General features: G+C 41.5%; 1 protein-coding gene across 21 annotated transcripts in view; it reads left to right on the forward strand.

Moving 5' to 3' along the window:
• The window catches only part of NRCAM (neuronal cell adhesion molecule), a 252,691-nt gene that overhangs the window by 44,013 nt on the left and 183,097 nt on the right, over positions 1-25,581 (forward strand). For 20 of the 21 annotated variants that reach the window (XM_070504877.1, XM_044770200.2, XM_044770256.2 and 17 more), the window contains exon 2: positions 9,368-9,526. The gene's annotated coding sequence lies outside the window, so the exon portion shown is untranslated. Of the gene's footprint in view, positions 1-9,367; positions 9,527-25,581 lie in introns of those variants that run through there. The other variant, XM_070504784.1, reaches the window with a different exon arrangement.

Here is a 25,581-nt window from a genome sequence, read left to right on the forward strand (position 1 = left end):
ATAAACCAAAGGTGGGACACATACCTGGCTTAAGTGGGAAATCAATCAACCAAAGACAGCTTTTTGAAAAGAAAGATATAATAGGTAAAATAGAAAGTTTTTGGTTTTGAGTTTACTAGGGAGAGCTAGAAATTATGATGTAGATGGTGTGAGAATCTAGGTTTCCTCCAAAAGCTTATGCATATTATTTTATACAGCAAGTGAAGGCAAACATAGCCTTGTGTTCACGGTTTCTATGGGACGGGAGGATTGTTTTTGTCTGGGGCAATTTTGTTAAAGTTGAATTTCTGACCACTGAAATGAGGGACCATCACAGGTCTCTCGTAAGGTGATGTTCGAACACCTAGAACAATGTGGGAGGGGGGTTAAGGCATTGTTCCCCACCCCTCAAACAAAGCTAGGTTCCTGGACCCCTGTGTTGGGCATCGGTCTGAAGCTGGGGTGACCTGGTCCTCAGTCATGGTGCCTGGAGACTGGGGTGACCTGAGAGAGGCCATTGGGTGAGAATGGAGTTGAAGAGTGACCAGGCATGCATCTAAGAGGCCCTGCCGAGAGGCCAGCAGTGGGTGTCCGGCAGATGGAGACTTCTGGGGAGGAAGTGTCTTGAGGAGCCCCAGGTTTTAGTAGGAATGTAGCTGCCACAGGCTGTTAGTAGGAGGGAGCTGTGAAAAGCATTGGGCTGGTTATCGAGAGTAAGTTGCACGTCGGTCTTACTTTTGTTCCTGTAAGGGATATAAAATATTTCATCCATTTCTATTGGGGAAAATACAAGCCGAGTATTGCATCATTTTAGCTGAAGTGGTCATAGTGGTGAGCAGTCTGGAAATCTTACCTTTTCCCAGTTTGCATGTCTCTTAATAGTCTGCACCGTCGACTCTGACCTTTCTCTTGAATTCCTGCCTGGCGTTATTGCATTCATTCCTTCTCTGACTAGAAGGACCGTGTTCCACTGGGGTGGTCTGCTGTCTGTCACCCGCCTTTTGCATCTGGCCAGGGGTTGCACAACCTGCTTCGCCACAAGCAACTCTCAGGACATGTCACAGCTCTCGTTCCCCAACCCAGAGTGCTTAATTTACCTGATTTCCCCTTGCCGTGCAGTGCTGTACGGAGGCTGAGGCGACAAGGAACTGACAAGATCCGTGCCTGTGACAGCCACAGTTCTGTCCCTGCCACCACACACAGTCATCCCAGTTAACTTGGGGAGACCGTTCTTTCTGAAGGAGGGTCGGTTCCATTTCTTTTCTTCTAATGCCTTTCAGAGAGTGCTTAGCCTTGGTTTGTAATGAAACTCTATGCCCCGTGGCCCCTTTCCAGCTGGGTGCAGTTCCAGGCTGCACTCAAAGCCAACACTAATGATGTCCCAAGCTTCTTATTAATAACAGAGTAAAGACATATGTGAGCGAATATTGAATATTAATTTTCTTCAATAAGAGGGCTTGTCTAGTTTGTTATGGATGCGAAGCTGTCTTGGTATCTATGGATGGAGCACTGGCACGGAGCCTCAGCTGTCAGGCGGGATGATGGTGGCCTCTGGCCGGAAGCTGCCAATTTTCTGGGACAGCTTTTCCCACATTCTTGCTAAAAAGCCTGTGCCCAGCTCAGTGGCTTGGCAGATAGACCCAAACCTCCTGGATTTGAACTGCTCCCCTAGAGAATCCGTGATCGCTCCATGGGGCCGTAACAGGTTCATCTTTACATTTTCTGTGTTTAGTTTTTCCCAGAAAAATCAATGTCTAAACGAGTTCGTGAATTTAATCTAGTGTGAATCCACTTAAGAGAATGTTGGGCTCTTAAAAAGTATCAGTTCCAGACATGCACGTGATCCATGATCCACTTAGAATAGTGCCCAGTACACAATATTACACAAAGGCTCTTTGATTACTGAATTTGATTAATAAATTAATGAATTTGATTAATGAATTATTACAAATTATTAAAGCAACACTCTACATTTCTTTCCTGGGTAGCACTTTTTTAAAAAGCAGATTTGTTGGGGGGCCAGCCAGGTGGTGTAGTGGTTAAGTTCGTGCACTCCACTTTGGAGACCTGGGGTTTGAAGGTTCAGATCCTGGGCACTGACCTAGCACCGCTCATCAAGCCATGCTGTGTAGGCATCCCACATAAAATATAGGAAGGTTGGCACAGGTGTTAGCTCAGGGCCAATCTTCCTCACACAAAAAAAGCAAAACTGTTATTCTTTGTACTTGAAAATGATAAAATCATTTCTTTAAAAATATTCTCTTATCAATTTCATATCGTTCATATCAATTTATCAGTTAATTTAAATTTGGGAAGATTCATTGTATGTTAGGTCAGTGGTTCTTGGCTTCGCATTAGGGATCCCACTCAAGACCAGTTAAATCAGAATCTTGGGGAAATGCTCATTTTGTATTGTTAAGTGAGAACAGCAAGTTACTAAATGAGTGCCTACTGCATAGTACCACTTTTCTTTTGAAAAAATGTGTATGCAGACATGCGTGCACACGGGAGAAATAAAACACTTGGAAGATATGTGCCAAAATGTTGAGCATTTTTATTTCTGGTGGTGAAAGAAGACATTTGGTTTTAATTTTTTCTTCTAATTTTTCTGTACTTTTCCTACTTTGAAAAATGAAAACACTTTTATCAGAAAAAATAAATGTTAAAAATCAGCTGCAAGAGTTTTCCCCAAATAAAAATAAAACCCCGTCTAAAACAATCCAGTCAAAATGAGGAACGAAAATAAAAATCATTGGCATTCCAGCTTCGAACTCGCGTGCATTACGCAGTAGGCACTTCCCTGAATGTTTCTTGAGCGATTTGAATAAATGACTGGAGCTAAACAAAATAAACAAACCCCTGCTCAAGTTGGAAGGGGTTCAGTTGCTTTTCAGAGTCATCAAAGCAAATTTGATTTGTTTATTCCATTAAACTCAAGTTCGAGGTGGCAAGGCATTTGTATTACTGGTGAAGTGTGTTGGCATTTCATTTCATTTTGACTGACTCCAACTGTTTTTTACCAAGAAGAGCGGGCAATATGCAGATAAGCAGGTTTCTGCATATGGGCTGTGGCTTTAGTTCTTGAAAATTAGTTTAACAGAAGAGATTCAGTCTGAAAGGTGTTCTCTCCAGCATGGGAGAAGACATGAGACGAGTCCACGTATGCCTTATGTTGAGGTAAAGTGCCTAAAGTACGGTGGGGACTGCCTACACCCCTATGTGTGTCCCTATGGCCAGCCCTCTGCACGGGGCCTGTCTCTATCCACGGCTTTGCCACATGCAGCTTTGTTCTCTCTCTGCCTCTCCTTATTGCAGCTGTCTTCTCAGCCTGCAAATGAGCTCAAGTCTCCTCTGGCCTGAAATCACTTCCCATCTCTCTTGCTCCCTAGAGTTTCCATTCCGTCTCTCCCCTTTCTTTCACTGCCAACGAATGTCTCAGTGAGGTTGTCAGTGTTTACTGCCTGCTCCCAGCCAGAAGGACTTTCTCCCTCCTCTGGGCTCACCAGGCACTTTGTCGGCATTTCACAGTGTCTGTGTCAGTCACACATTTCCCTGGGTGCGAGGCCAGGCGTCTTCCTGTCTTTGAAACATTTCTCTTTCTACCTCAGAATTCCTAGGAACACAGCAGGCCCCATGGGGACTCGTTTCTGGGGCTTCAGGGCATCTCTCAGTTCAAGAGTATGGAAAGGTTTGTAGAGGCTCCTGGCTTTTCTCCTGGAACATAGTGCCACTGAGTGTCCCGTGTTTTTTGATTATACGTCACATCTAACGTTAACCGTCTTTCCAACATTCGCTACAGTTTTCTCTCTCACCTGGTGTCTTCCCCTCCTGCAAAATTGTTGTTTATTTGTTTGCTTATTTAATACCTTTAGCGGGGCTATAAGAGGCGTGCCATAGCCCAGAGTCAGACAGACTGGGTCAAATCCCGTCTCTGACATGGACAAGCTCTCTGACTTTGGGGGGCGTTGCTGGACTTCCCTGTGCCTCAGTAGGCCCATGTGGAGAATCGGTATAACAATGGCCACTTTATGGGATTATTGTAGGATTAAAAGAAGTACAGTCTCGGGAGCCCCTGGCCCCTATCTGGGCCATGAAAATCACTCAGTGATGCTGAAGCGCATCCTGTCTTACTGGCTCCCTCCTTTCATACCTGAAAACAAGTTCGGAATGGAGAACCTCCAGTGAGTTTCTGCGATTCAAATTGATGTCCCAGCCGACTGCCAAATCATGCTTCATGAGCCTCCCGGGCCGTCACTGTGAAATCACCAACCACCGATAGAAGGCCATGAACGCCGAGGGTCTCCTCTCTCTGCTTTGCTCAACCAGTGTGATCTGTCCAAATAATTTGAAATAACAGAAGTATGCATAGCAAGTATTAAAGCAACAGATGGTGTTCCTGTGCCAGCACCTCTCTGTGCTGCCAAGTCACTCACACATCCACAGCCGTGGTGGAGGGGCCGGGGAGGCAGCTCAGTTCTATCTTTGCTTGGAATTGCCATCTTTTTCTCATCTCTGATGCCAGTGTCTTCTCACCGGATTTACAAGAGAAGAAAAGTCTCACTGTTCTGGAAATGCTAGAAAACGTTCCAAAACTTTCTTAGCGCTCTTCCTAGCAACAGATCCAATGACTTCTTCCACATTTCTTCTGGGTGGCACTGGTCTCATGGTGTTTGTCGCTTTCTGCCACCGCTAGCCATACCACCTTGGGCCATACGTCCACTTTCTGTGGCTCAGTTTTCTCTTTTATTAAATGGGCATAATAAAATCGCCCACGTCGTAAAGTTGTCATGAGGATCGATGTGCTAACCAGTTACAAAAGTACCTAGGATGGAATAAGCACTCAATATATGTTGCTATGTAGTCATGTTATCTATGTAAACAATGAGTGCACCTGTGAGCTGGTGGAAGTAATGTGGACTAAGAATCACAAAACTTACCTCTGGAGTGCTGTCTTTGCCACTTACCAGCTGTGATGAATCACTGAGAAGTCACCGACCCTTACTAATGAAACTTCATTTTTGTCTGTAACATGGCGAGAAAAATACTTATTTTTCAATATTAAGTGAGAATGTTTCTGTGAAAAATAAACCACAAAATGCTGTACAATACAAGATGGTATTATTATCTCTCATCTCTCTTTGAGCAGAAGTTGCTGACTCTTAGTCGTCTTTGTGTTTCTTGTGACTCCCAGGGCAGTCCTTTGCCCCTAGAGGATCTAAACAGTAATTGTTGAATGAACAGTTTAGCAGTTCAGCACAGCTGAGACGAAAGGAGCAAGCCAAGAAGGGCTCTGAGTGTCAACAGAGATGGTCTGAAATCTACACAAATGCTTACAGGTTTTCTTTACAGACTGGCCCCTCATGTCCTCTCTCTGAAGCTTTCCAGTCTTACTTTACATAAAGTTGGCCCTGGAGGGACCAAAAGTATCCAATGAGGGGCCAGCCCCATGATGTAATGGTTAAGTTCAGCACACTTCACTTTGGCGGTCCAGGTCTGCAGGTTCATCTCCTGGGCGCAGACCCACACCACTCATCAGCCATGTTATGGCAGCGACCCACATATTAAAAAAAACGTATCCAGTTAGAGCAGTGAGGATGAGTTGCGTTGCTCCGTCCAGGCATGCTGACCACCGTGAGAAATTGCAGCTTGACAGCTAGACAGTAAGGGTGGAGACAGAAAAACTAAGAAAAGCAGACACGAGCTTTTTACAATAAAGAGAGATCTCATGAGGCTTACTGAAAGCTAAATTAGATGAAGCGGTTGAGATCTTTGGAGAACACTTTCACACTGGCAGGGGTATGCCAGATAACCTAAAATGACAGATTCTGCTAATTTCCATGATTGCCTCAGGGAAGGATGAAGCTTTCCTGGCTCTGTTTTTTGCAATATGTTTCTCAAACATAACTTCTTGGTCTGCTGCACAGGTAATTACTCTAACTACCAAGTTCATGTTGCCAATTATCTCAGCTATGGCCTAATTTTCTCTAATGATGCTGAAACCTAATTCTTCCAGGTTTTGCAGTCTCTACCAAGTAATTGTTAAAACCTTTATCCAGGAAATGAATTGCTTGGTCCCATCAGTTTATGTAGCTAATTTATATCTTCAGGAGGATTTGCAATCGATTTGGAGAATTGGTAATTATCAATTTTAAATAATGACCTTGACACTAAAATAAATTCATTTTTATTTAACAATTTTTTCACTATTTTTTATACCACTGTTAGCTCTGTGAAATAATGTCCAATTCAGTGTTTTTATCATCGCGTAAACATTATTCTAGATGGCATGCTTATCTAATTTGTAGATGACGAGAAGGTGAGAGGCATAAGATATTTTGGAAGGGCAGAATTGAGAAGTCGCAAGTTCTTGGCAAGTTGGAATAGTGGACTCCATTCTAAAAAGGTGAACTGTTAATGAGGTGAAAATAAAGCCTTCGCTTGGTTCTAACAAAAGTACCTACAAAAAGATAAGGGAGATATTCATTCTCAGTCTGATATGCAGCTATAAGAACGGCTGGTAAATGAGGTGCTATAATTTTAGTCCATGTGTATTGGGCCTTTGGGGCTATAGAGAACAGAGACTCACTCAGGGCACCCTAAGGAGGATACCACACAGCTACTCTGTCTGGATCTGGAAAGTGGGAGGTTACCAAGGTTGGAGGCAACTGCTAGGAATGACTCGTCTCTTATGGTCTCTCTTCTGGACTTTCTGCTGGCCTCTGCATATTCACTAGGTTCTCCTGACTCCCAGTATCCAATCCGAATCCCGGAGAGTGCTAGTTTGATTGACTTAGCTGATTATCATCTGTGGGTTGCCCTTGAGTCGGGTGCAGACCCCTGTTCCAGTCAGTGGCCTCCTCTGCTAAAACAACAGCTTATCCCTGCTCTTCTGAACAATGGGGTGGTTGGGGAAGTTTCCACTAGAATGCAAATCTGGATATGTCTCCAAAGGCTGGAATTGGGACCAATGAATGAAAGCTACAGGAAGAGAGATTCAATTCCATACAGAATTCCCTAAAAATGGAATGGGCCATAGGCAGAATAGATGGTTGGATATGATGACCTTCCAGGCCCCTTCCAATTCCCAAAATTGTATTTTTATTTTTATGATCACTCATTTCTTTCTGGAAGCATCTAATGAAAACCATCTTTTTGCATTATTATTAAAATGAGCCATGAAGATAATTCTGGCACGGTAGAATTAGGTTATCGCCTAAGGTGTCAGAAACAGTAATGCTTTTGCATTAGCCTCTTAAATAAAATATATTTCCTATGTGGAATATTTGTAAATTAGATTTTATTATCGTCAATAACAATGCTATTTAAAGAAAGAAAGTAATATACATGATGTCATGGAGCAGCAAATTGCAACAAGGATACTTCTCTAAGATGATATAAGATGAGTGTAAGAATGTTTGATAAATTTTTTCCAAATGAATTGTAAGTGATGTTCTGCAGATTCCAGTGATGACTCTTCTGATAGTTGCCTGAGCTGAAGACTCCAAAATAGTGTAATTAAATCTCACCATTCAAACTCTACTGATTTGGGTGTGTGTGTGTGTGTTGCGAAGGGAGAGTAAGAATCATTCCATAAAATGTTAATCCTCTCACAAACAACAGAACTGAGTTATTTAATCTGAGACAATCTGAAAACACCAGGAAGACTCCAGAATGCTTCCACTTCCACTTTGCGGGTGTGAGAATGCATTGTGACAAAAAAAGACAAAGCAGATAAGGGCGGAGTGGCGTTGCCTCCAGCTGCCTCTTAACTAACTGCGTACCCTTGAGGAAATACATAGTTAGGAGAGAGACTAGCTTTGTTAAAATTCCAGTTCCACTGTTTTGGAGACAAGATTAAGCTCTCTTGGCTTCAGTTTCCTCATTTATAAATTGGGGGTAATAACAGTACTTAGGTCAGAGGATTCTTGTGAGGAGTGACACTTTTCTTAGCACGGTGTCTAGCTCATACAAAGTGCTCAGCAATTTAGCTACTAGGGTTATTTTTTATCTTTATTATTCCTTAAGGGGCGGAAACCCTGAGGTTATGCTGTCCTGTGCCCAGAGAGTCAGTGGCATCAGTCCCTAGTCAACAGTGTGGCTCCATGTCTTCGTATCATCCCCAGCCCAGCCTGAAATGGAGCTGCGTCCGGCCCCAGCTCAAGATCTGACTTTGTTCTCCCCGCAAGACTTGATTCCATCCTGGTGTTGGTACTATGCTTGGATGTTGCATAAATCACTGTACCTCTCTAAGCCTCGGTTCCCTCCTCTCGAAAATTGGGGATCTACTTAATTTTGTAGGGTTTTAAAATTTTGGATGCTATTAATTTAAATTGTATTTGTTTTAAAACAAACTTGAGTTATCAGGTGCAAAATATGTAGAGAAGACGGAATGTTAGAGCTGGATGAGTCATCGAAGAACATACTTGACTTTCTCTTTGGAAAAATTGCCTATGCGTGGGCTCCATCCCTTTGAGATTCTGGTTTAATTGGTCAGAGATTTATTTGGCCTGGTTGGGGCCAAGCCATCAATATTCTGTAAAAGCTCTCCCAGGGGTGCTCATGTGCCCACAAGGTTGAGAAGCTAGCAAGCCCAAGGTCAGACTGTCAGTAAGGGAGGCAGGTCTAAAACGCCCAGCTCCTGCTGTTGTCACTACAGACTGACCCCAAGTTCTGGTTGAAAACAGGTTTTCTGAACAATCCTTTCTGTGATTTGTACCCTTTCTCATAAAAGTGAGGTGTTAAATAAACACCCCTGTTAGTTGGTTTCCATTTAATTCAGGTTTCCTTCTCTGTAGTTCTGTCCTGACCTTGTGCTTGTTTTCTTACAATGATGTGTTCAGCAACCTCTTTATCCCCGGATGCCTTCTCTTCTCACCGCCTTCAAAGCTCCCTCTAAAACGTAATTGCGTTGCTGAGTTCCTCTCCGACACCATCAACCTTGATCAAATACTTAGTTCTTGATTGTTTGTTCTTTGCATTCTGTGTTAGATTCTTCCCAGCCGTGGCCTGCGTTGATGGGATTGTAAAGCTCCGTGTATTCCCATGAACTATTAAAGTAGAATAAGATTAAGTGCCTTTTTTCCTCTTTGATTTGTGTACACAGTGGTTTCCTGCTATTTAAGAGTCAGTCAGTCTTCTATCCTGTACCAAAATGTAATTGGAATTATGTTACCTTTTCTCATTACCTGTTGCCATTAAATGGCTTAAAGTTTCTTAGACGTTGATGTGGTGAAGTACAGTAATGCTTGGTTAAAATTAATTGCGGAATTTAATATGTAGTAAGTTCCCCTTATGCATTTTAGTCGGCCAGTAGAATGAAATCTCAGCTTAATAGAATTCACCCACCCAAAACACCTGACACCGTTCTGTGTTTTTCTTTCCTTTTCAGGAATCTTTTTGATCTTCTTCCTCAGCATCCCCCCCGACTCCTGTTTGCTGAAGACTTTGCCAAAGCTGCTCTCAGCTGTTGGCATCCCGCTGAGAAAAGGACGGCTTCAGAAATCAGGGAAACTTTCTGAAAATTCCCGGCCCAGTGGATTTTCTGGAGGTGAGAGTGAATCCATTCTCTCTCTGTCTTTAGAAATCTGAATTACCTTCTGTGTCTTCCAAAATCTGCTTCTTGGACAAGAGTGAATAGGGGAATAGGTTATTGAAAATTCTCTATAAAGAATTGAGTTTTTCTTTTTCAGGAGAATTTTTAGTAGCGACAAAGGAAATCTATTGGCTATTTTGACCAAATAGGAATTTATTTGAAGTTGTAGCTCTGATCTATGAAGACTTATTTGAACACACACACGTACACTCTAAAAAAATCAATAACATTTCTCTTCTCGGAGAAATTTCTTATACATTTAGGGTCTCTATCAGCCTTCATGTCTGCCCTACCCTGCCTTCTAGAATTGTTTTAAGGATCAAACAATATAATTTCTGTGAAAGCACTTTGTAAACCAAGAAGTATTATTTGCGTAAGAAAAACAAGTACTATTTCCAAGCATTTATAATCCTCCAAAATACTCTCATACCCTCCAATCTGTTTTCCTCTGTAGTTTGATTCATTTTTAATTCGATTCCATGAACTTTGCTAGGATCTCAGGAAGCAAAGGTTATTGGCAAGTCCTTACATTCAAGGAATGTCTGTCAATTGCAGGAGACAGACACAGCCATATATATGATCAACTCCAACATGGTAAAAGTATAGTGAGAGTGCATCAAGGAATGGAAACGGCATTGAATGCAGTGTGGGGCCAGAGGACTGTGTGTGTAAAAGCAGGCTTTCTGGAGGAGGTGACCCCCGAAAGGACCCTTGAAGGATGAATAGGAGTTAGCTTGATAAAGAGCAGGTTGGGTGGAGGAGGGCATTGCAGGCAGGAGCAGGAGGTAGGGCTGTGAAACCCACATGTGGAAATAATAAGTTGTTCAGGATTGTTGAACCATAGGTATGGGTCGTGTGTGTGTGTTGTAAGCACTGGGGGGTTTTAGGCTGGCAGTCATTGGCATTTTAGGTGTGTTATCCTGGAGAAAGTCTAGTAAAAGAGCTGGAGGTGAGCGAGATTGAAGGAAGGAAGATTCATTTTGTAATGATCTGGGGAAGAGATGAGGGAGCTAGAATTAGGGTAGAAACAGTGAGGAACAGAGAGAGAGAAATTTGAAAGAGCTAGAATATGTTGGATTTAGTGACAGTTTGGGCATCGGCAGTGAGAAAATGTCAGGACTTGGGATTCTTAGGTTTCTGATTGGGGTGACAGAGAGCGTGATGATGCCATAGAGGGAATTTAGTGGGGAAGCGGACTTATTCTTGGGGAGGAAAGGACTTTGAGGTATATATGGGACATCTAGGTAGAAATGCCCACCAGCTGGAAATGTAATTGTGGAGGTTAGGGGAGAGTTCAGGGCTAGAAACATTTATTTGGCAGTTACAGGCAATCGTTAAAAATCTGTCTTAAAATATAAATTTGATTTTGTACTGAAGCCTTCAGTATTATTCATTCATATACTTAAAACACAACTCACCACATTCTCAGTTTCCATTTTATTTTAACATTACCTACCATTTCATTTGTATCTGTAACTTGTCAGTCTTATTTTTGAAAGGCATAATAAATTAGGATTTTTCCTAGGGAAAAATGTGGTGACTTTTTTAGTTTGATGAAAGGAAATTTAAACCAGTATTTAAAAAACAATATAGGGGCCAGCCCCTTGGCCTAGTGGTTAAGTTTGGCGCTCTCCTCTTTGGCAGCTGGGGTTCGGTTCCTGCGTGTGGACCGGCACCACTGGTTGGCAGCCATGCTGTGGCAGAGACCTACATACAAAATAGAGGAAGATTGGCACAGATGTTAGCTCAGGGTGAATCTTCCTCAGGGAAAAAAAAAAAATGTAAACCCTAAAATTTAGGAGAATTACAAACCAGTGCCACTCTCCATTTTAATTCACTGTAGTTACATAAATTATTTAAGAAAGGGGCTTTCCTTTGGAAAGTATAGGTTTTTTTCCTGTATAAATCATGGTTTCATGTCAACTTCTCACTGTCATTGCCCTGCCCAGGATTTGAGCTTGGCTTATGGGGGACTGAGCAGGATCTTTCTCACATTCTTCAGTGGGGTGGTGCCAGGATCCCTCCCTTGGGGTCTTCCCAGCATCAGCCCAGTTCGTCATGTAGGGAGCCTGTTCTAACAGAGGCTGCACTGTTTCAGATCAGTCTACCCGAGCTAGACTTTTGAAATACATTACTCAGAGCCTTCTTTGAGGGAATGTCACGGGTAAAAATTTTAAATTCAAATAGTGCTTACAATAGTACGATTTTGAGTGAATTTTATTTGATTATATGGCCTTAATTAGCTTCCTGACTTTTTTCCTTAAGACCTGTTGGAAAGTTACGGACGGCTCCCTTTTTACTCTTTCTAGTCCAGTTCACTACTGTCTTCCCAGAAATTTTAAAGATCAGCTAATCTATCACTTTCATTTTTCTATGTGAGAAAATTAATTTGAAGCAAAATTAAGTAACTTATTTAATGCTAACAGCTGGAGCCAGAGCCCTGGTCTGGTCTGTCGAAACGCATTCTGCCCTTTTCCACGGCTTCGTTTTTTCTCTTATTCCAAATCTTTATTGAAATGCAAAGTTTTCTGTGTGTCATAAAACAGGAAGTTGAATTAAGTAAATCAGTTCACACTGCTGGCATGTGCTTTGGTTAATCTCTCTACATTCAACAAACAGATTTTGCCTTAATACTTTAGACTCTGATTAACGTTTTATTATTTTTAATTTTTAGAATTTTAACTTTTTTAACATGGATTTGGTTTTTGGCATCCTCTGTTTCTCTGTATCAGTTCTACTACTAAAGTGAAGGATTGGAAGAGAATCAAAACCACCTGTGTTTAAATTCCAGTTAAAAAAGGATAGTCATCTTGGGGTTGGCCCAATGGCGCAGCAGTTAAGTTTGCATGTTCCACTTTGGTGGCCTGGGGTTCACCAGTTCGGATCCCGGGTGCGGACATGGCACCACTTTTCAAGCGATGCTGTGGCAGGCATCCCACATATAAAGTAGAGGAAGATGGGCACGGATGTTAGCTCAGGTCCAATCTTCCTCATCAAAAAGAGGAGGATTGGTGGCTAATGTTAGCTCCGGGCTAATCTTCCTCAAAAGAAAATGACAGTCATCTCAACATGCATCATCTAGCCAATTTCCCCCTAGTCAATACTTTCAGTAACAATGTATTAGGCACTAAACAATGCAAGTGCTGGCCGCACAACCCAGTTTCCTGAAACATCCTATTTTTTTTTCCAGTTTTATTTCCCCTTCTTAAATAAAAGACAACTTTCATACGTAAAAAAAAGATACTCATCAATTATTTTAAAACCAACACTTTTAAGCACAAGATATTTCTCATTTGGTCAAATATGTTGGAATACCCACTGAATTTTATGTATAGAAAATGAATTTCTGGAAATGCTGAGTTGGTGTAACTTAGAATGACGGCACGTGCATGCGAGTTGTAGGTGGTCTCAAGCACAATGAATTGTTCTCTGAAGCTCACAGAATGGTCAGTCATTGCTGTGAAACCAGTGGGCTGTAAATCGTCAGGGTGCGTGTACAAAGCATGATTCACTCATCCCGAAAGCGGCCAGCGACAAAAGAAGTCTCCACTCGTTTATGTGCAGGACACAAAAAATATGTCTGCCTGTTTTGTTCTCTCTCTTTTTCTGCCTCTTTCTGTCTCTGTCTGTCTCTGCGTCTCTTTTTCTGTCTCGCTCATATTCTCTGTGTGATAGACATTCTAAAATGATGTCTCCAAAACATGAGGCCCTGGAGAGTGTGTGTTTCTGGAATTGGCGGTGGAAACAGTCTGTCCTGGATGTGGGAAGCAGGTGAACGAACCCCCTTCGTTTGTTAAGGGGTGGGGACTGTGAAGGTGTTGTCTGACAGGCTTGCCCCCTGCGTGGCTTGGCTGCATTGGGCACAAGGATGACATGAAGAGGGATGGACAGATATGGAAGCTGTTGCAGGCAGTGAACACAAGACAGTATGGTGGCTGGGAAAAGGCAAATCAGCTTTCACCACCGTAGTTTGGCTTGGTGCTAGGGTCTTCTGACCTGTCTTACTGTGGGCGGGGTACAAAATGCAACAGTTTGGGGTGTCTGCTTTCTGCTCGCATTCCAGGGTGAATGTTGCAAGTACCTTTGTGCAAACAAAGCCATGGATAGAGTTTCTGTTAGTTTTGGAGTTGCCACTGAAAAGTACTTAGAGTTTGAAACAATGTTCAAGACTCCCCTCCTTGTGCACTGTGGTTAGACCCCAGAATTCCTGTGGAGGAGGGTTGTTTGGGAGAAAACTCTTATTAGAAAAAGTAGAAGCCAGAGGTGAGTTGCCAGGGTGACACTTTTCAATGGGCAGTCTTCCAGCAGGCTCAAATCATATTTAACAGTAAAATGTGTTACCTATGCCCTTCTGTCATGTGGGATTTTAAAAAGAAAGGGGAGAGGAAACGCTGAGCTGCCAACTTTTGATACAAATTCAATCCCACGGTAGCGGTCATAGACTGCCTCAGCAGTTTGTGGGCCCTTTCGGTGGAGGACAATGACAACGGATTTCTAATCAGATAATGTCCTGCTACATTTGAATTTTCACTCTCCACTGCCTTTTGTTGTCTGAGTACTTTTGAAATTATTCTTGATTCAGGTTTATTATTAACTTTTTGAACTCCAGCTTCTGCACGGATATCTTGCTGCTCGTGTTAAAATGAGAATGGTGACTAGAGAATGTATTTTTGTGTTTGTTAATAGACTAGCAGGGCCGCTTAATATGAATTAATGACTTTTCACATTTCCACATAATATGAGCTGGATTCATTATCCCCCAGGGATCTATTTCAAATTCCTACCCTAATAAACCATTCTTGCTAGTTGTTGGCTTTCTAGCTTTCTCAAAGCTCCTACATAATGGATAAATAGGTAACAATAAATAATAAATAATTTTTATTTTCCACTTTAAAAACATTTTAGTTTGTTCTCATTATACAATGGAAAATGAAACAACTTGCTTTTCGTGATCAGTAGTCTAAGTATTTGTGCTGTTTCTTTAAGGCAAGAACCATCCTGAGGCAATTATGTCTTTTTAATACAGTTTAGAGAATAAAACCTTGGATGAAAGATTGAGGTTAAAAAAATTGTTGAGGATGCAGAACTACTTATAGGGTTCATTCATCCTTGGTAACATCTTTCATTTACAGGACATGTATTTTGTCATTGACAGAACTATACAAACATGACAGTATCCACTCGGGTAATAATTATCTGTTACCAGTACTTCAAATTATTCTCTCTTCTCTTTCCTCTCTTTGCTATCAAAGTTTTCGTGTTTTGTTTAGAGTTGTCATGTTAGTGTGTGTATCACACGGAGAATGTGACACAGAAAAGGGACAGAGCCAGAGAGAAAAAGGGAGACAGAAAGAGGCGAAGAGAGAGAGACATAGAGGCAAGAGGTAGATAGTCCTCACTTCCTGCACAGAAAACAAAGCGGGGCTGGGCCGGTGGCACAGTGGTTAAGTGTGCACGTTCTGCTTGGGCGGCCCAGGGTTCTCCAGTTCGGATCCCAGGTGTGGACATGGCACCACTTGGCAAGCCATGCTGTGGTAGGTGTCCCACATATAAAGTAGAGGAAGATGGGCACGGATGTTAACTCAGGGCCAGTCTTCCTCAGCAAAAAGAGGAGGCTTGGCAGCAGATGTTAGGGCTAATCTTCCTCAAAAAAAAAAAAAGAAAGAAAACAAAGCAGTATTTATAGTTCCTTTCCCCCCTCAATTTGATTTCTTTGGCATTAAAGCTACATGGTTTCTGTAAATTACAAATCCATAAACAGGTACACAGAACCAGATGCTCAGTTGGAGATCAGACAACAGAGTCACTGTAGTTGAGCTGTGACATGCCACCTAGATTCTTGCCTGCTTCAGAACTGAGGCACGCTTTCCCCAGCTTCTGGGAGTGTTGACAGCTAAGAACTCACAGCTGGGTCCCTCCTTGTTGATTGCCCTCAGCCTTTAGCTAGAGTGTCTCACTCAAGGTTATACCACCCACCCAGGGCAGCAGCGTACATTCAATGACTGGTTGAAATGGGGACACAAAGGCCCTTTCTCCAATTCAGGACAACTCTGCAGGACCTGTAGGGTTGGCTGGGGCTTTTGTTGTGGCTGCACCCCAGCCCAGCTTCTCCACTGCCTTGTCCCACTTTGTTCACTCTCCCAAACATGCTGAGCCCAAGGGCCCTCACAAGTAAGATTCCTGCGTGGAAATCCTCATCTCAGAGTCTGGCTCTAGGGAACCTGACCTACAGCAGCCACCACACATGGACCATGCCATGAGTGCGTGTATGAGTCTGTGATCGTGCATCTTTATGCACTGTGCTTAGGTCCTGGCTCTGGAATCATAATCCAGATCTCTGACAATCTAGCCCAGGCTCCTGTGAAAAATGGGGATGACAATACCTGCTTCTTAGACGTGTTGCCAGGATTTGGTAGCAAAGTATTCAGTGCCTGGCCCACAGGAAATATTCATCAAATTATAGCGTTTATTGTAATTACCTACAAATAATCCATAGATAGTGCACTCGATCTGCCCAATGGGTTATAATAGAGAATGTATTTTAACGTCATTTTTATCATAACATTTATTTTAGTAGAATGTGGAGGTTAGTACAAGATGCTTCAGCTGCAAATTTCAATAATTCTTCTACCATTGTTAGTCCCCTTTTATAATGTGTGGGGAGAAATTGGGCAGGGTTCCAAAGGGAACCTAAAGTGGTTAAAGAGATGAAAAGAAAGTCCTATGAGTAGAAGTTAAAGGATCTGGAATTGGTTGAGATTGGAAGATAGAGGCATAACTTGCCTTCCCTCTTCAAGTAAGTGGAGGGCCTTCGTGAGGGGGGTGCTGGATATGTTGTGTCCGTGTTCACAGAGGACAGAACAAGAGAAAATGGGCATAAGTTCAAGGAGGAAGATAGCTGGGTTTTTATCAAGGGAATTCCTCCGCTCTTGGACAATAAAACATGGGAAGGAGTTTGTAGAGTATACACTTTAAAAAATCTTGAAAAAAAGACAAGACAAGATTCAGTCCTGAATCACTGAGATGCTTCCTGGAGAATTCAGGTGAACTCTGAACTCTGTGGTTCTGTGATTTCAGATTTCAGAAACGATGCTTCCTAGAAACTCACACACGTATGTTCTGTTTTGCGAATGGAAGAGAATAAATATTTATCCACATTCATTTTCCTTATAACTTTCTTATAGTGTCTTTGAAAATGTCCATATGCACCTTGTATGTGGTTTTCTGATAATGTAACAAATCTTTTTCATTGAGTAAGAGTCTTTCTGTACATTTTAAAATCTGGTGGGTATTATCATAATCTTTCAATCTTAGTGTACGTCATCTTTATATTCTATTAAAAAATAAATTAAATCCTACCATCCTGGGCCATTTGTTTGTACCCAGTGTAAGCCCTTTTGTGACTCATCTTGGGATGACATTGTTAAAATACTCACGAGTGTTGAATCACTTTGAAGGGCTTTCGAACAATAGCAGGAAGTCAGGAACTTTGGAGAAGATGTCTCTTTCAATCAATTAATTCCTTAGGGATAAGATTAAGGAATGGATATGAGACTAGGGTTTTTTAACTAAATGCTCTTTTAGGACCTCAGCGTCAGAAGATAAGAGGAAGCCACTAAGAAGCCTCTATATTACTAATAAGTACATTGAATTTTGCGTTTTCTCCTTGTCATGTCTTGTACATAGTAACAGGCAGAGATGGAATGATGGAGATGAAAGAGCCCTGGACCAGAGGCCAAAATGCCTGGCTCTGGTTCTGTCACAGCCACCAAATGATCTGCTCTTCTCTTGTAAAACTACGTCTGCATAGCTTCCTTTGGATCTCTAGTTCCAGCGTCCTATCTTAGATGCTCGTCACACCACAGTACCTTCTTTCTGAAGAAGACCAGCAGGCCTGAGGGTTCAACCTCCGAGAGTATAGACCTCGGGGTCCCATCACACCTGACCCAAAGAGGCTCTACTGTAATTCTTTTTAAAGAAATTTTTTAGCATACATAGGTAGATAGAGGTTTTGTTTAAGATTTCACTTGATGAAATGGATCCACTGAAATATGAGTTTTAAAGGTATTCGTACTGATTCCTGTGTCTTCAGTATTCTTCCCAATATATCCCATCAAAATACACAATTTCATGACTTCTGTTACTACCAAGTTAAAACTCTTTAAATGGCTCTCTGTCTCACGAGGAAAAACATACACAGTCCTTACTCTGGTTTTCCGGACCTCCCTCCCTACCGCATCCATTGAGGTGAGCTCAGTGTCCTAACACATAAGATTATCTTGATCAGGTTATCAAAACAGTGCCTGACACAGTGCATGCTATCACAAAAGACTCATTCAGTTAGTTCCCTCTCTGATGCTGCTCAGCATTGTCCCCGCCCTTCTTCTAAGCTACCTAAGCCTTTCTCTTCCTTTTGAGCACACCTCAACAAAGCTCCTCCTCCAGAAAGCCTTCCTTGCTGATTCTAGCCCATATTGGTCTGTTGCATCTCTGCAATGCTCTTGTGATTGGGCATTTATGCTAGTCCACATTACATGTATCCAGTTGACAATGGTGTTACGTAGACTGTGTGTACACAGTGTGTTGTTATCTCCTTCTGGGGGCATCAAAGAATACTACAGCAGTCACAGTGACCACCACCCACCTAGGGAAATACTCAAGCTTGAATCACTCCCGAATCTAAATTTTCAATGTAATATGCATTGAGACAGGAAGGGCGATGTATTCTGGAAATAAATTTCAGCAACGTGGATGGAAATACAAGTGATCTGGTTCTTATATTACCTTAACTTGCAACACACTGAAGCTTAAAGCACTTGCTTAAGATCAGAGGATACTGCTTTTAAGCTTAATTCTACCTCTCACTTTGGGTCCTTCAGCAGGTCACTTATCCTTTATGATCCTTTTTTAATAACTGTGATAATACTGCTATTCTTTGTTCTTTGAAGTTCACAAAGCACTTTTGCACGTTATTTAATTTTAGCTTCACAATGACCCATGAGGTAACTGGGGCAAGCTCATGTCTGCCAAGCTGGAGAACTGAGCTTGGGGACATGCTCCCAAATGCTAATGTGATAAACCAGCAGCAGGCGCTAAAACTCAAATCTTCTGGCTTCTATTTTAGTGTTCTACACACCCGTTACTAAAAGTGTGATCTACAGACCAGCAGCGTGGGCATCACATGGGAGCTTAAAAATGCAGAGGCCCAGGCCCCACCCCAGACCTACTGCATCAGAATCTGTATTTTAACAAGATGCCCAGGGACTCATACGTATTTTAAAGTTGGAGGGGCCGGCCCAGTGGCACAGTGGTTGTGTGCATGTTCCTCTTCGGCAGTCCAGGGTTCGCTGGTTCAGATCCCGGGTGCGGACATGGCATTGCTTGGCAAGCCATGCTGTGGCAGGCGTCCCAAATATAAAGTAGAGGAAGGGGCCAGTCCCATGGCCGAGTGGTTGAGTTCGCGCGCTCCGCTGCAGGCGGCCCGGTGTTTCATCGGTTCGAATCCTGGGTGCGGACATGGCACTGCTCGTCGGGCCACACTGAGGCGGTGTCCCACATGCCACAACTAGAAGGACCCACAACTAAGAACATACAACTATGTACGGGGGGCTTTGGGGAGAAAAAGGGAAAAATTAAAATCTTTAAAGTAGAGGAAGGTGGGCATGGATGTTAGCTCCGGGCCAGTCTTCCTCAGCAAAAAGAGGAGGATTGGCAGCAGATGTTAGCTCAGGGCTAATCTTCCTCAAAAAAAGTCCCAAAAGTTGGAGAAGTACTGTAATTTAAGGACAGTTTAAGCCTCTAAAGTACAAACATGAAAAGGTTTTATTTTTATTCCTATTGCTGCCATCAGATCTCCCCTGTCAAAGATCTCTTCCGTTTGAAGAGGTCTCTAGCTGATCTGATAGATTTTTACTTTCAGGTTTTTAAAAGTTTAGTATGCTATAGTCCACTTTTAATACTTCAAACTCATATGGAAACGAAAACTTTCCTTTCCCCTGGCCTAACTTGTGCCCTTCAACGCCCTCACATTGACAAAATTTTTTGCCTGTTTTTATCAACCTGCTTTTAAACCAAATGTTCCACTGCCAAGCTCCGACTCTTAGTGATGGACCATGGTGATGCTCATTTTTCAGAACAGGAAATTCAGTTGCCTTATTCAGTCTTCAGTGAAACTCAGAAGTAAAAACCAAGCATACATACCCAATATAAAATAACTAAGAAATTTCAGTCTTTATTCATTATATTTCACCAGATTATTGGCCCAAGGATGACATATGGTTGTGTTTGGGAAAAACTAAAGTTGATGAAGTATGAGACTGCACTTCATTAAGAGGAAACATTTTTCAACCTCTTGTTCTTAATCTTTATTTAAGTTTTGCAATCTTCTTTGCCTAGGAGGCCAAGAGTTAGATCTATTCACCATGAGCCAAGTGACTGCGTTTGGGTGTTCAAGATGGAACTCCATTAAAGTCCCTGGGGGTTTTGTTTGTTAGAATTCTTAGGGGCTGTGCATTACCGGGTCCCAGCTATATATTATATCAGACTTCCAGCCCCCTGTCTTCATCCCTGAGATGAAAGTTTCGTTTTGGCTCTCCTGCTGCCTCCTCCCTCTCTTGTTTGTTTTCACTTTAATGTGAGAAGAAAAGGCAGCTTTTGTCTTCATTTCTGGTTAGCAGACTTCATAAATATTCATTACCAGGTTCCCTTTCCAGCTACTGTTTTGTAATTCGTTATTTTTAAATGAAATCCGAAGTGACAAATAACTCCCAATTCACACTTTAATACATTATGAGTTGTTAATCTTGATTTTGGAGGTCGTGAGCCAAACACGAATGACTTTTGAAGCCTGTTTGCCTAGACTACCTCATTCTGAGAAGGCACAGGCTGTGTGTGTGTGTGTGTGTGTGTGTGTGTGGTATGGCTTGCAGCTCAGCGGGTGAGCAAATGGGACAGGAGTGGAAGGAGTATTTCTAGAGCATGTGCAGGGGCATTGTGGTAGGCCATATATCCACTGTCTCGCCTTAGCTTCACACTGTGAAGCAGGTGTTATTAATCCATCTTAGAAGGCGAGAACCAAAGCTTAGGGAAAGGTAGCAATTTGCTCCAATTCACAAAGCTAGTAAGCGAAGGAGCTGTGATGATGGATGGCGTTGAAAAGTGGGTATTCCACAACGCTCTTCTGGTTGTTCTGTAGAAATTGACAGTGGGTAATTTTGGAGTAATTACCTTTAGAGAGTCAATATGTTTTTGATTTTGGTATTGATAAATAAATGAAAAGCCATAGGATATATTGGAGTATATGAGGAAGCCATTTGATTTAAAACTAATTCTGCCTGACCTTGTTTTTTCAAAAGGGCCTGACATGGCCACAGGGCATGCATTGTACATCTGCTTTAAACGTTTACTATGTCCCAAAGACAAGGATGATGCCCTTAAAGACAGGGGTGTAACTCCTCCCCCCATGTCAGCATTTATTTAAGGATAAGGATCTCTTCCTGTGAACTAAGGATTAATTACCATTACCGACCTACTTTGTTCACCTTGTGAGCACTGACCTGCTGACCATTGACCTACTGTGCCACCTAAGCATCTTGTGACAGTCGTAAAAGAGATATTCCTGTCCTACGTGATGTTTGCTCTTTGTTCCAAGACCGTATGTAACCACTGTACACCCCACTTCTTTGGTGTGCTTCCACCCCAGTTTTGATTTATAGATGAATTATGGATTATTTGCATCGACAGTGTACTGTGCTGAGCTGTTAAGAAAAGTATCATAAATCTGGGCTCCTTGGAGTGGAGCCAGCCGTTGGCACCCTCGCTTAAACCTGAGGCTCAGCATCGGCACTTACACGCCAGGGGACTCACCCAGTGTTTCTATGGATTGCCCTTTTCGTCAGTGCTTTCTTTCCTGGAGAATCCTCCTAAACTCTACTATTATCTGTCTGTGAAGAGTTTTTTCCCACCTTCAAGAAAGCTCTGCTTTGCAGAAGTGCGTTCCTTCCCACCTCCTCTGGAGAACAAAACAGATGCAACTCTTAAGTGGCCCTGGGGCTCAGCAGCACACCAGGAGCAGTTTCCCAGCCTCCTCTTCAGCCTCCCATGCCTTCCTGAATGTCAGCAGGAAACTCCCCACTCCGTTTAAGGACTGTTTTTCTCAATTTGCTAGGCAGCCAGCTAATCTCTTTGTATTGTGCATCTGTTTCTTGATTGTTGCATAAACTTCCCACTGTGTCTCTCCTTATTCAGCATGGTGGCTGTGGACAGAGGACCCGCCTGGGTGCCTTTCTGCCTTGAATGGGGTTGGGGTTGCCCTGAAGCCACATGGAATCGCCTGAGGTGCTCGTCAAGACCAGCCCAAAGCATCTCTTTACCCTCTCTTAACAATTTTGCTGAAATTTAAAACACTATTTGCCTTTGGATACAAAATGAAGGAACCTAGTAACATTCAAAGTTGTCTGTTATCTGCCAGGCAAGATGTAATTAGACTTCCTATGCAATTTACCACGTGATTTAGGATATGTGGTTTTAAAAAAAGCCTAGGGCAGGAGTATTTTAAAGTAATGTTAATTTAAACATTCCTTGAGTATAAAAGTAATATGTATCTATTGCAAATAATTTAGAAAATGAAGAAAAATGTGAAGGGAATAAAATAACACGGGTAAAATGATGATTAATTTTTTGATGCTTATTTCTTGTTTCACACATGTGTAGATAGACACAATATATTTAGCTTTCTGCAAAACATTTTTAATGGCATTAATCCTTGGGGCATTAATGCCAAGTGTTTTTTTCCTTTTCAATTTTTTCTTTTTCTTTTTAGGATGGAATATTACATATATACAAAAGAAAGGGAGACTAACTCAGGATTTGGGAACATTTACCATGGGAACAGATTGCCTAGATTCTGGTTTTGGCTCTGCCGTTTGCTCGCCTGGAACCTTGGGAAAGTTACTTAATCTTTCTGTGTCTCAGTTTTTCCATATATAAAATGGGGATAAAGTAATACTTATTCATAGAGTTTTGTTAGAATTCAATAATAAACTATTAGCTATTATTTTTAAAAATGTATATAACATATTTGTAAGGTGAAAAGAGTGAAAACAAACATAACCAACAAAGAAATCTAACATTAGTATTTTTCTTTTCTTTTATTCCTTGATCATACCCCCTTCCCTTCCTCCTAGAGGTAAGCATTATAAATCATTGTTTAGCTTTACATATTTTGAACCTCGTATAATTAATGTCGTACTAATTTCACTTAACATTATGTCCATGAGATTTCTTCAAGGTGATTTTCTCAATGCCAATAGTGTATATCACAATTTTTTATCCCTTCGCATTGTTTGTTAATTTTGTGTGATTACAAGCAATGCTGCTGTGAACATTCTTATGCACGTCTCTCGGTGCACACGTGCAAAGTTTGTTGCTCTTCTTTTGCTTTCTGTTTTTTTAAAGAAGTCTAATTGCTGGGTGGTAGTGTACATGCATCTTCAACTCTACCAGATAATGGAAAATTATTTTCCAATAATGTGACATTTGCTCTTTGTTCCAACATGGTATATAACCACTCTGTACTTCCCACTTCTTTGGTATATATATTTCCTTAAACTCGGGTGTATAAGAGATGACAAGTCTATAAGCAATTAACTTTTGCTCTGTGTAGATGATAGGTCTTTTCTCTTTGATTTTAAGATATTCTCTTGTTGTTGGAGATTTGTGGTTTTATTATAATATGTCTAGGTGCTATATTTTATTATTCATCCTTCTTGGTATATATCGTGGTTCCCATATCAGTGAATTCAGGTCTTCGACCAAATCTGGAAAAATTGCAGCCATTACTTCTTTGAACATTGCCTCACCTCCATTATTCTCCTTTGAAACTCTAGCTAGACTTACTTAGATCCTCTCATTTTATTTTCTGACTTTGCCTCTCTTTCCTACTTTCCTTCTGCTTGTGCTATAATATGGATCATTTATTTAGCTCTGTTTTCTTTTTAATAATACCATCTTTAGCTGTGTCTAATATGATGTTTGTCATATATTGAGTTTTAGAAAAACTTTTTAAGTTAAATGATTTTATTTTTCATTTTCAGAAGTTTTATTTGTTATTTTGTAAATCTGCCTGGTCAGTTTTTAGCATTTTATCCTTTGTGACTTAAAAAGAAATTAGTTGTGATAAAATATACATAAAAAATTTACCATCTTAACCATTTTTACGTGTACAGTTCAGTTAAGTACATTCACATTGTTGTGCAACCTGTATCTACAACTCTTCATCTTGCAAAGTGAAAACTCCATTTCCGTTAAATAACTCCATGTCCTCCCTCCCTAGCCTCTGGCACCCACCATTCTACTTTCTGTCCATGTGAATTTGACCGCTCCAGGTCCCTCAGATAAGTGGAATCACACAGTATCTATCCTTTGGTGACTGGCTTATTTCACTTAGGATAATGTCCTAAAGGTTCATCCATATTGTAGCATGCGTCAGGATTTCCTTCCTTTTTAAGGCTGCATAATATTTCATCATATGTTTGTTTGTGATTTTTATTACCATACTTATTTTTTTAACCATTTCAGATATAATGATTTTTGTTAGTATCTGAGAATTATCACAGCTGAAGTTCTCGGCGTCTAGATCTGTTGCTCTACAGACTTTCCCTCAGGGTAGCTTGTTCCCCTAAGTGTTTGGTGTATTATTTATGAGGTTATGATAGAATGAACTTCGTATCTGGGAATCCTGTGACCTGTCTCAAGGAGGATTTTAATTTGCGTCTGTCAGGAGTCCGGGCCGTACCAATCTGGAACCACATTAGCCGTTCAAGCTTAATGTCAGAATTTCAGGTGCAGCCCCCACCTCACAAGCAGCTTCAGGCTTTTGTCAGAGTTCCCTGCTCAGGAAAGGCTGCCTTCATGCTTGTTTATCAGCACCATTCTGGTTTCAGCTGTCTTTCCCCATTTCCTCCCTTCTTCCCCATTCTTTTCCATAATGCTCCTTCCTTCTGTTTTTCTATTCCTTCTTCCTCTTTCTTTTTTCATTTTTCCTTTTCTTTATTCATCTTACTGATTTCTCTGGCTGCTTTTTTGTCTTTCACTCAATATCAGAGTCAAGAGGGGCAGTTTCTTGGCCATCTCCCTTTGTAGAGTGAACTTTTTTCTGCTTCACCGATGGCTTAATCCAGGCTTCATGCAGTTGCTTCTCTGCTGCCTTCTCTCCTGATAGACACTCAAGACCTGTACTCTTGACACCACCTCTCTCCCACTCCCTTCGCAGAAATTGGCAATGGAACAATATCTTTAAAGTAACTACTGATTTCAGATCTGGGTTAGCCTTTTTTGATGAGTGTTTTCACTTTAATTTTATCCTCTATTTCCCTTTTGATTACTTATTAGCTGAGCTCTTCTTTTACAAGCGTGTCTTCTGTGCTTTATCAGAATATTTGGGTGTTTACGTGGGTTTCAGAACATGTGGTCTGCCAGGTTGCTGGGAATGGAAATTCTGAGCATTTCAAATGCTACCAATTCTCAACAATATTGGAAACAGTATTGCTCTGATTTTGGTAAGTAATGATAGAGGATGGCGCTCTTGCTGTGGGGCTGGACTGAAGAGCGGCATTATTCTTGTCCATCCAAAAAGGTTTCCGATTTATTGAGTCTCTGGGAATAGTGGGAAGGCCGTAATAATATTGCAAGACTCCCGAGATTGCTTTAGTTTCTGAAATGTTATCTCCATTTTCTTAATTTTGATCTTTCTCATTCTTAACTGATACTACCCACTCTCAATTTAATAATTTCCCAAAGGAAATTCAACATTCTCATTGAGGATATTTATAGCCATGTTGGTAGATCTACGTCTCTGACGTCTTTTACTTGTCCTTTTCATATGTCTTTCTATTCACCAGACTGTAAACCAGGTTCTCAAGTGTGAAGATGCTACAGCTGCTCTGGGATTTGCTTTGTTTGCTAAATAGCTTTTTTTTGGTCCTGACTAGGAGCTTCCTAATGTTCGAATT

The sequence above is a fragment of the Equus asinus genome, chromosome 1 (genome assembly GCF_041296235.1).
Source record: "Equus asinus isolate D_3611 breed Donkey chromosome 1, EquAss-T2T_v2, whole genome shotgun sequence".
Taxonomy (NCBI): Eukaryota; Metazoa; Chordata; class Mammalia; order Perissodactyla; family Equidae; genus Equus; species Equus asinus.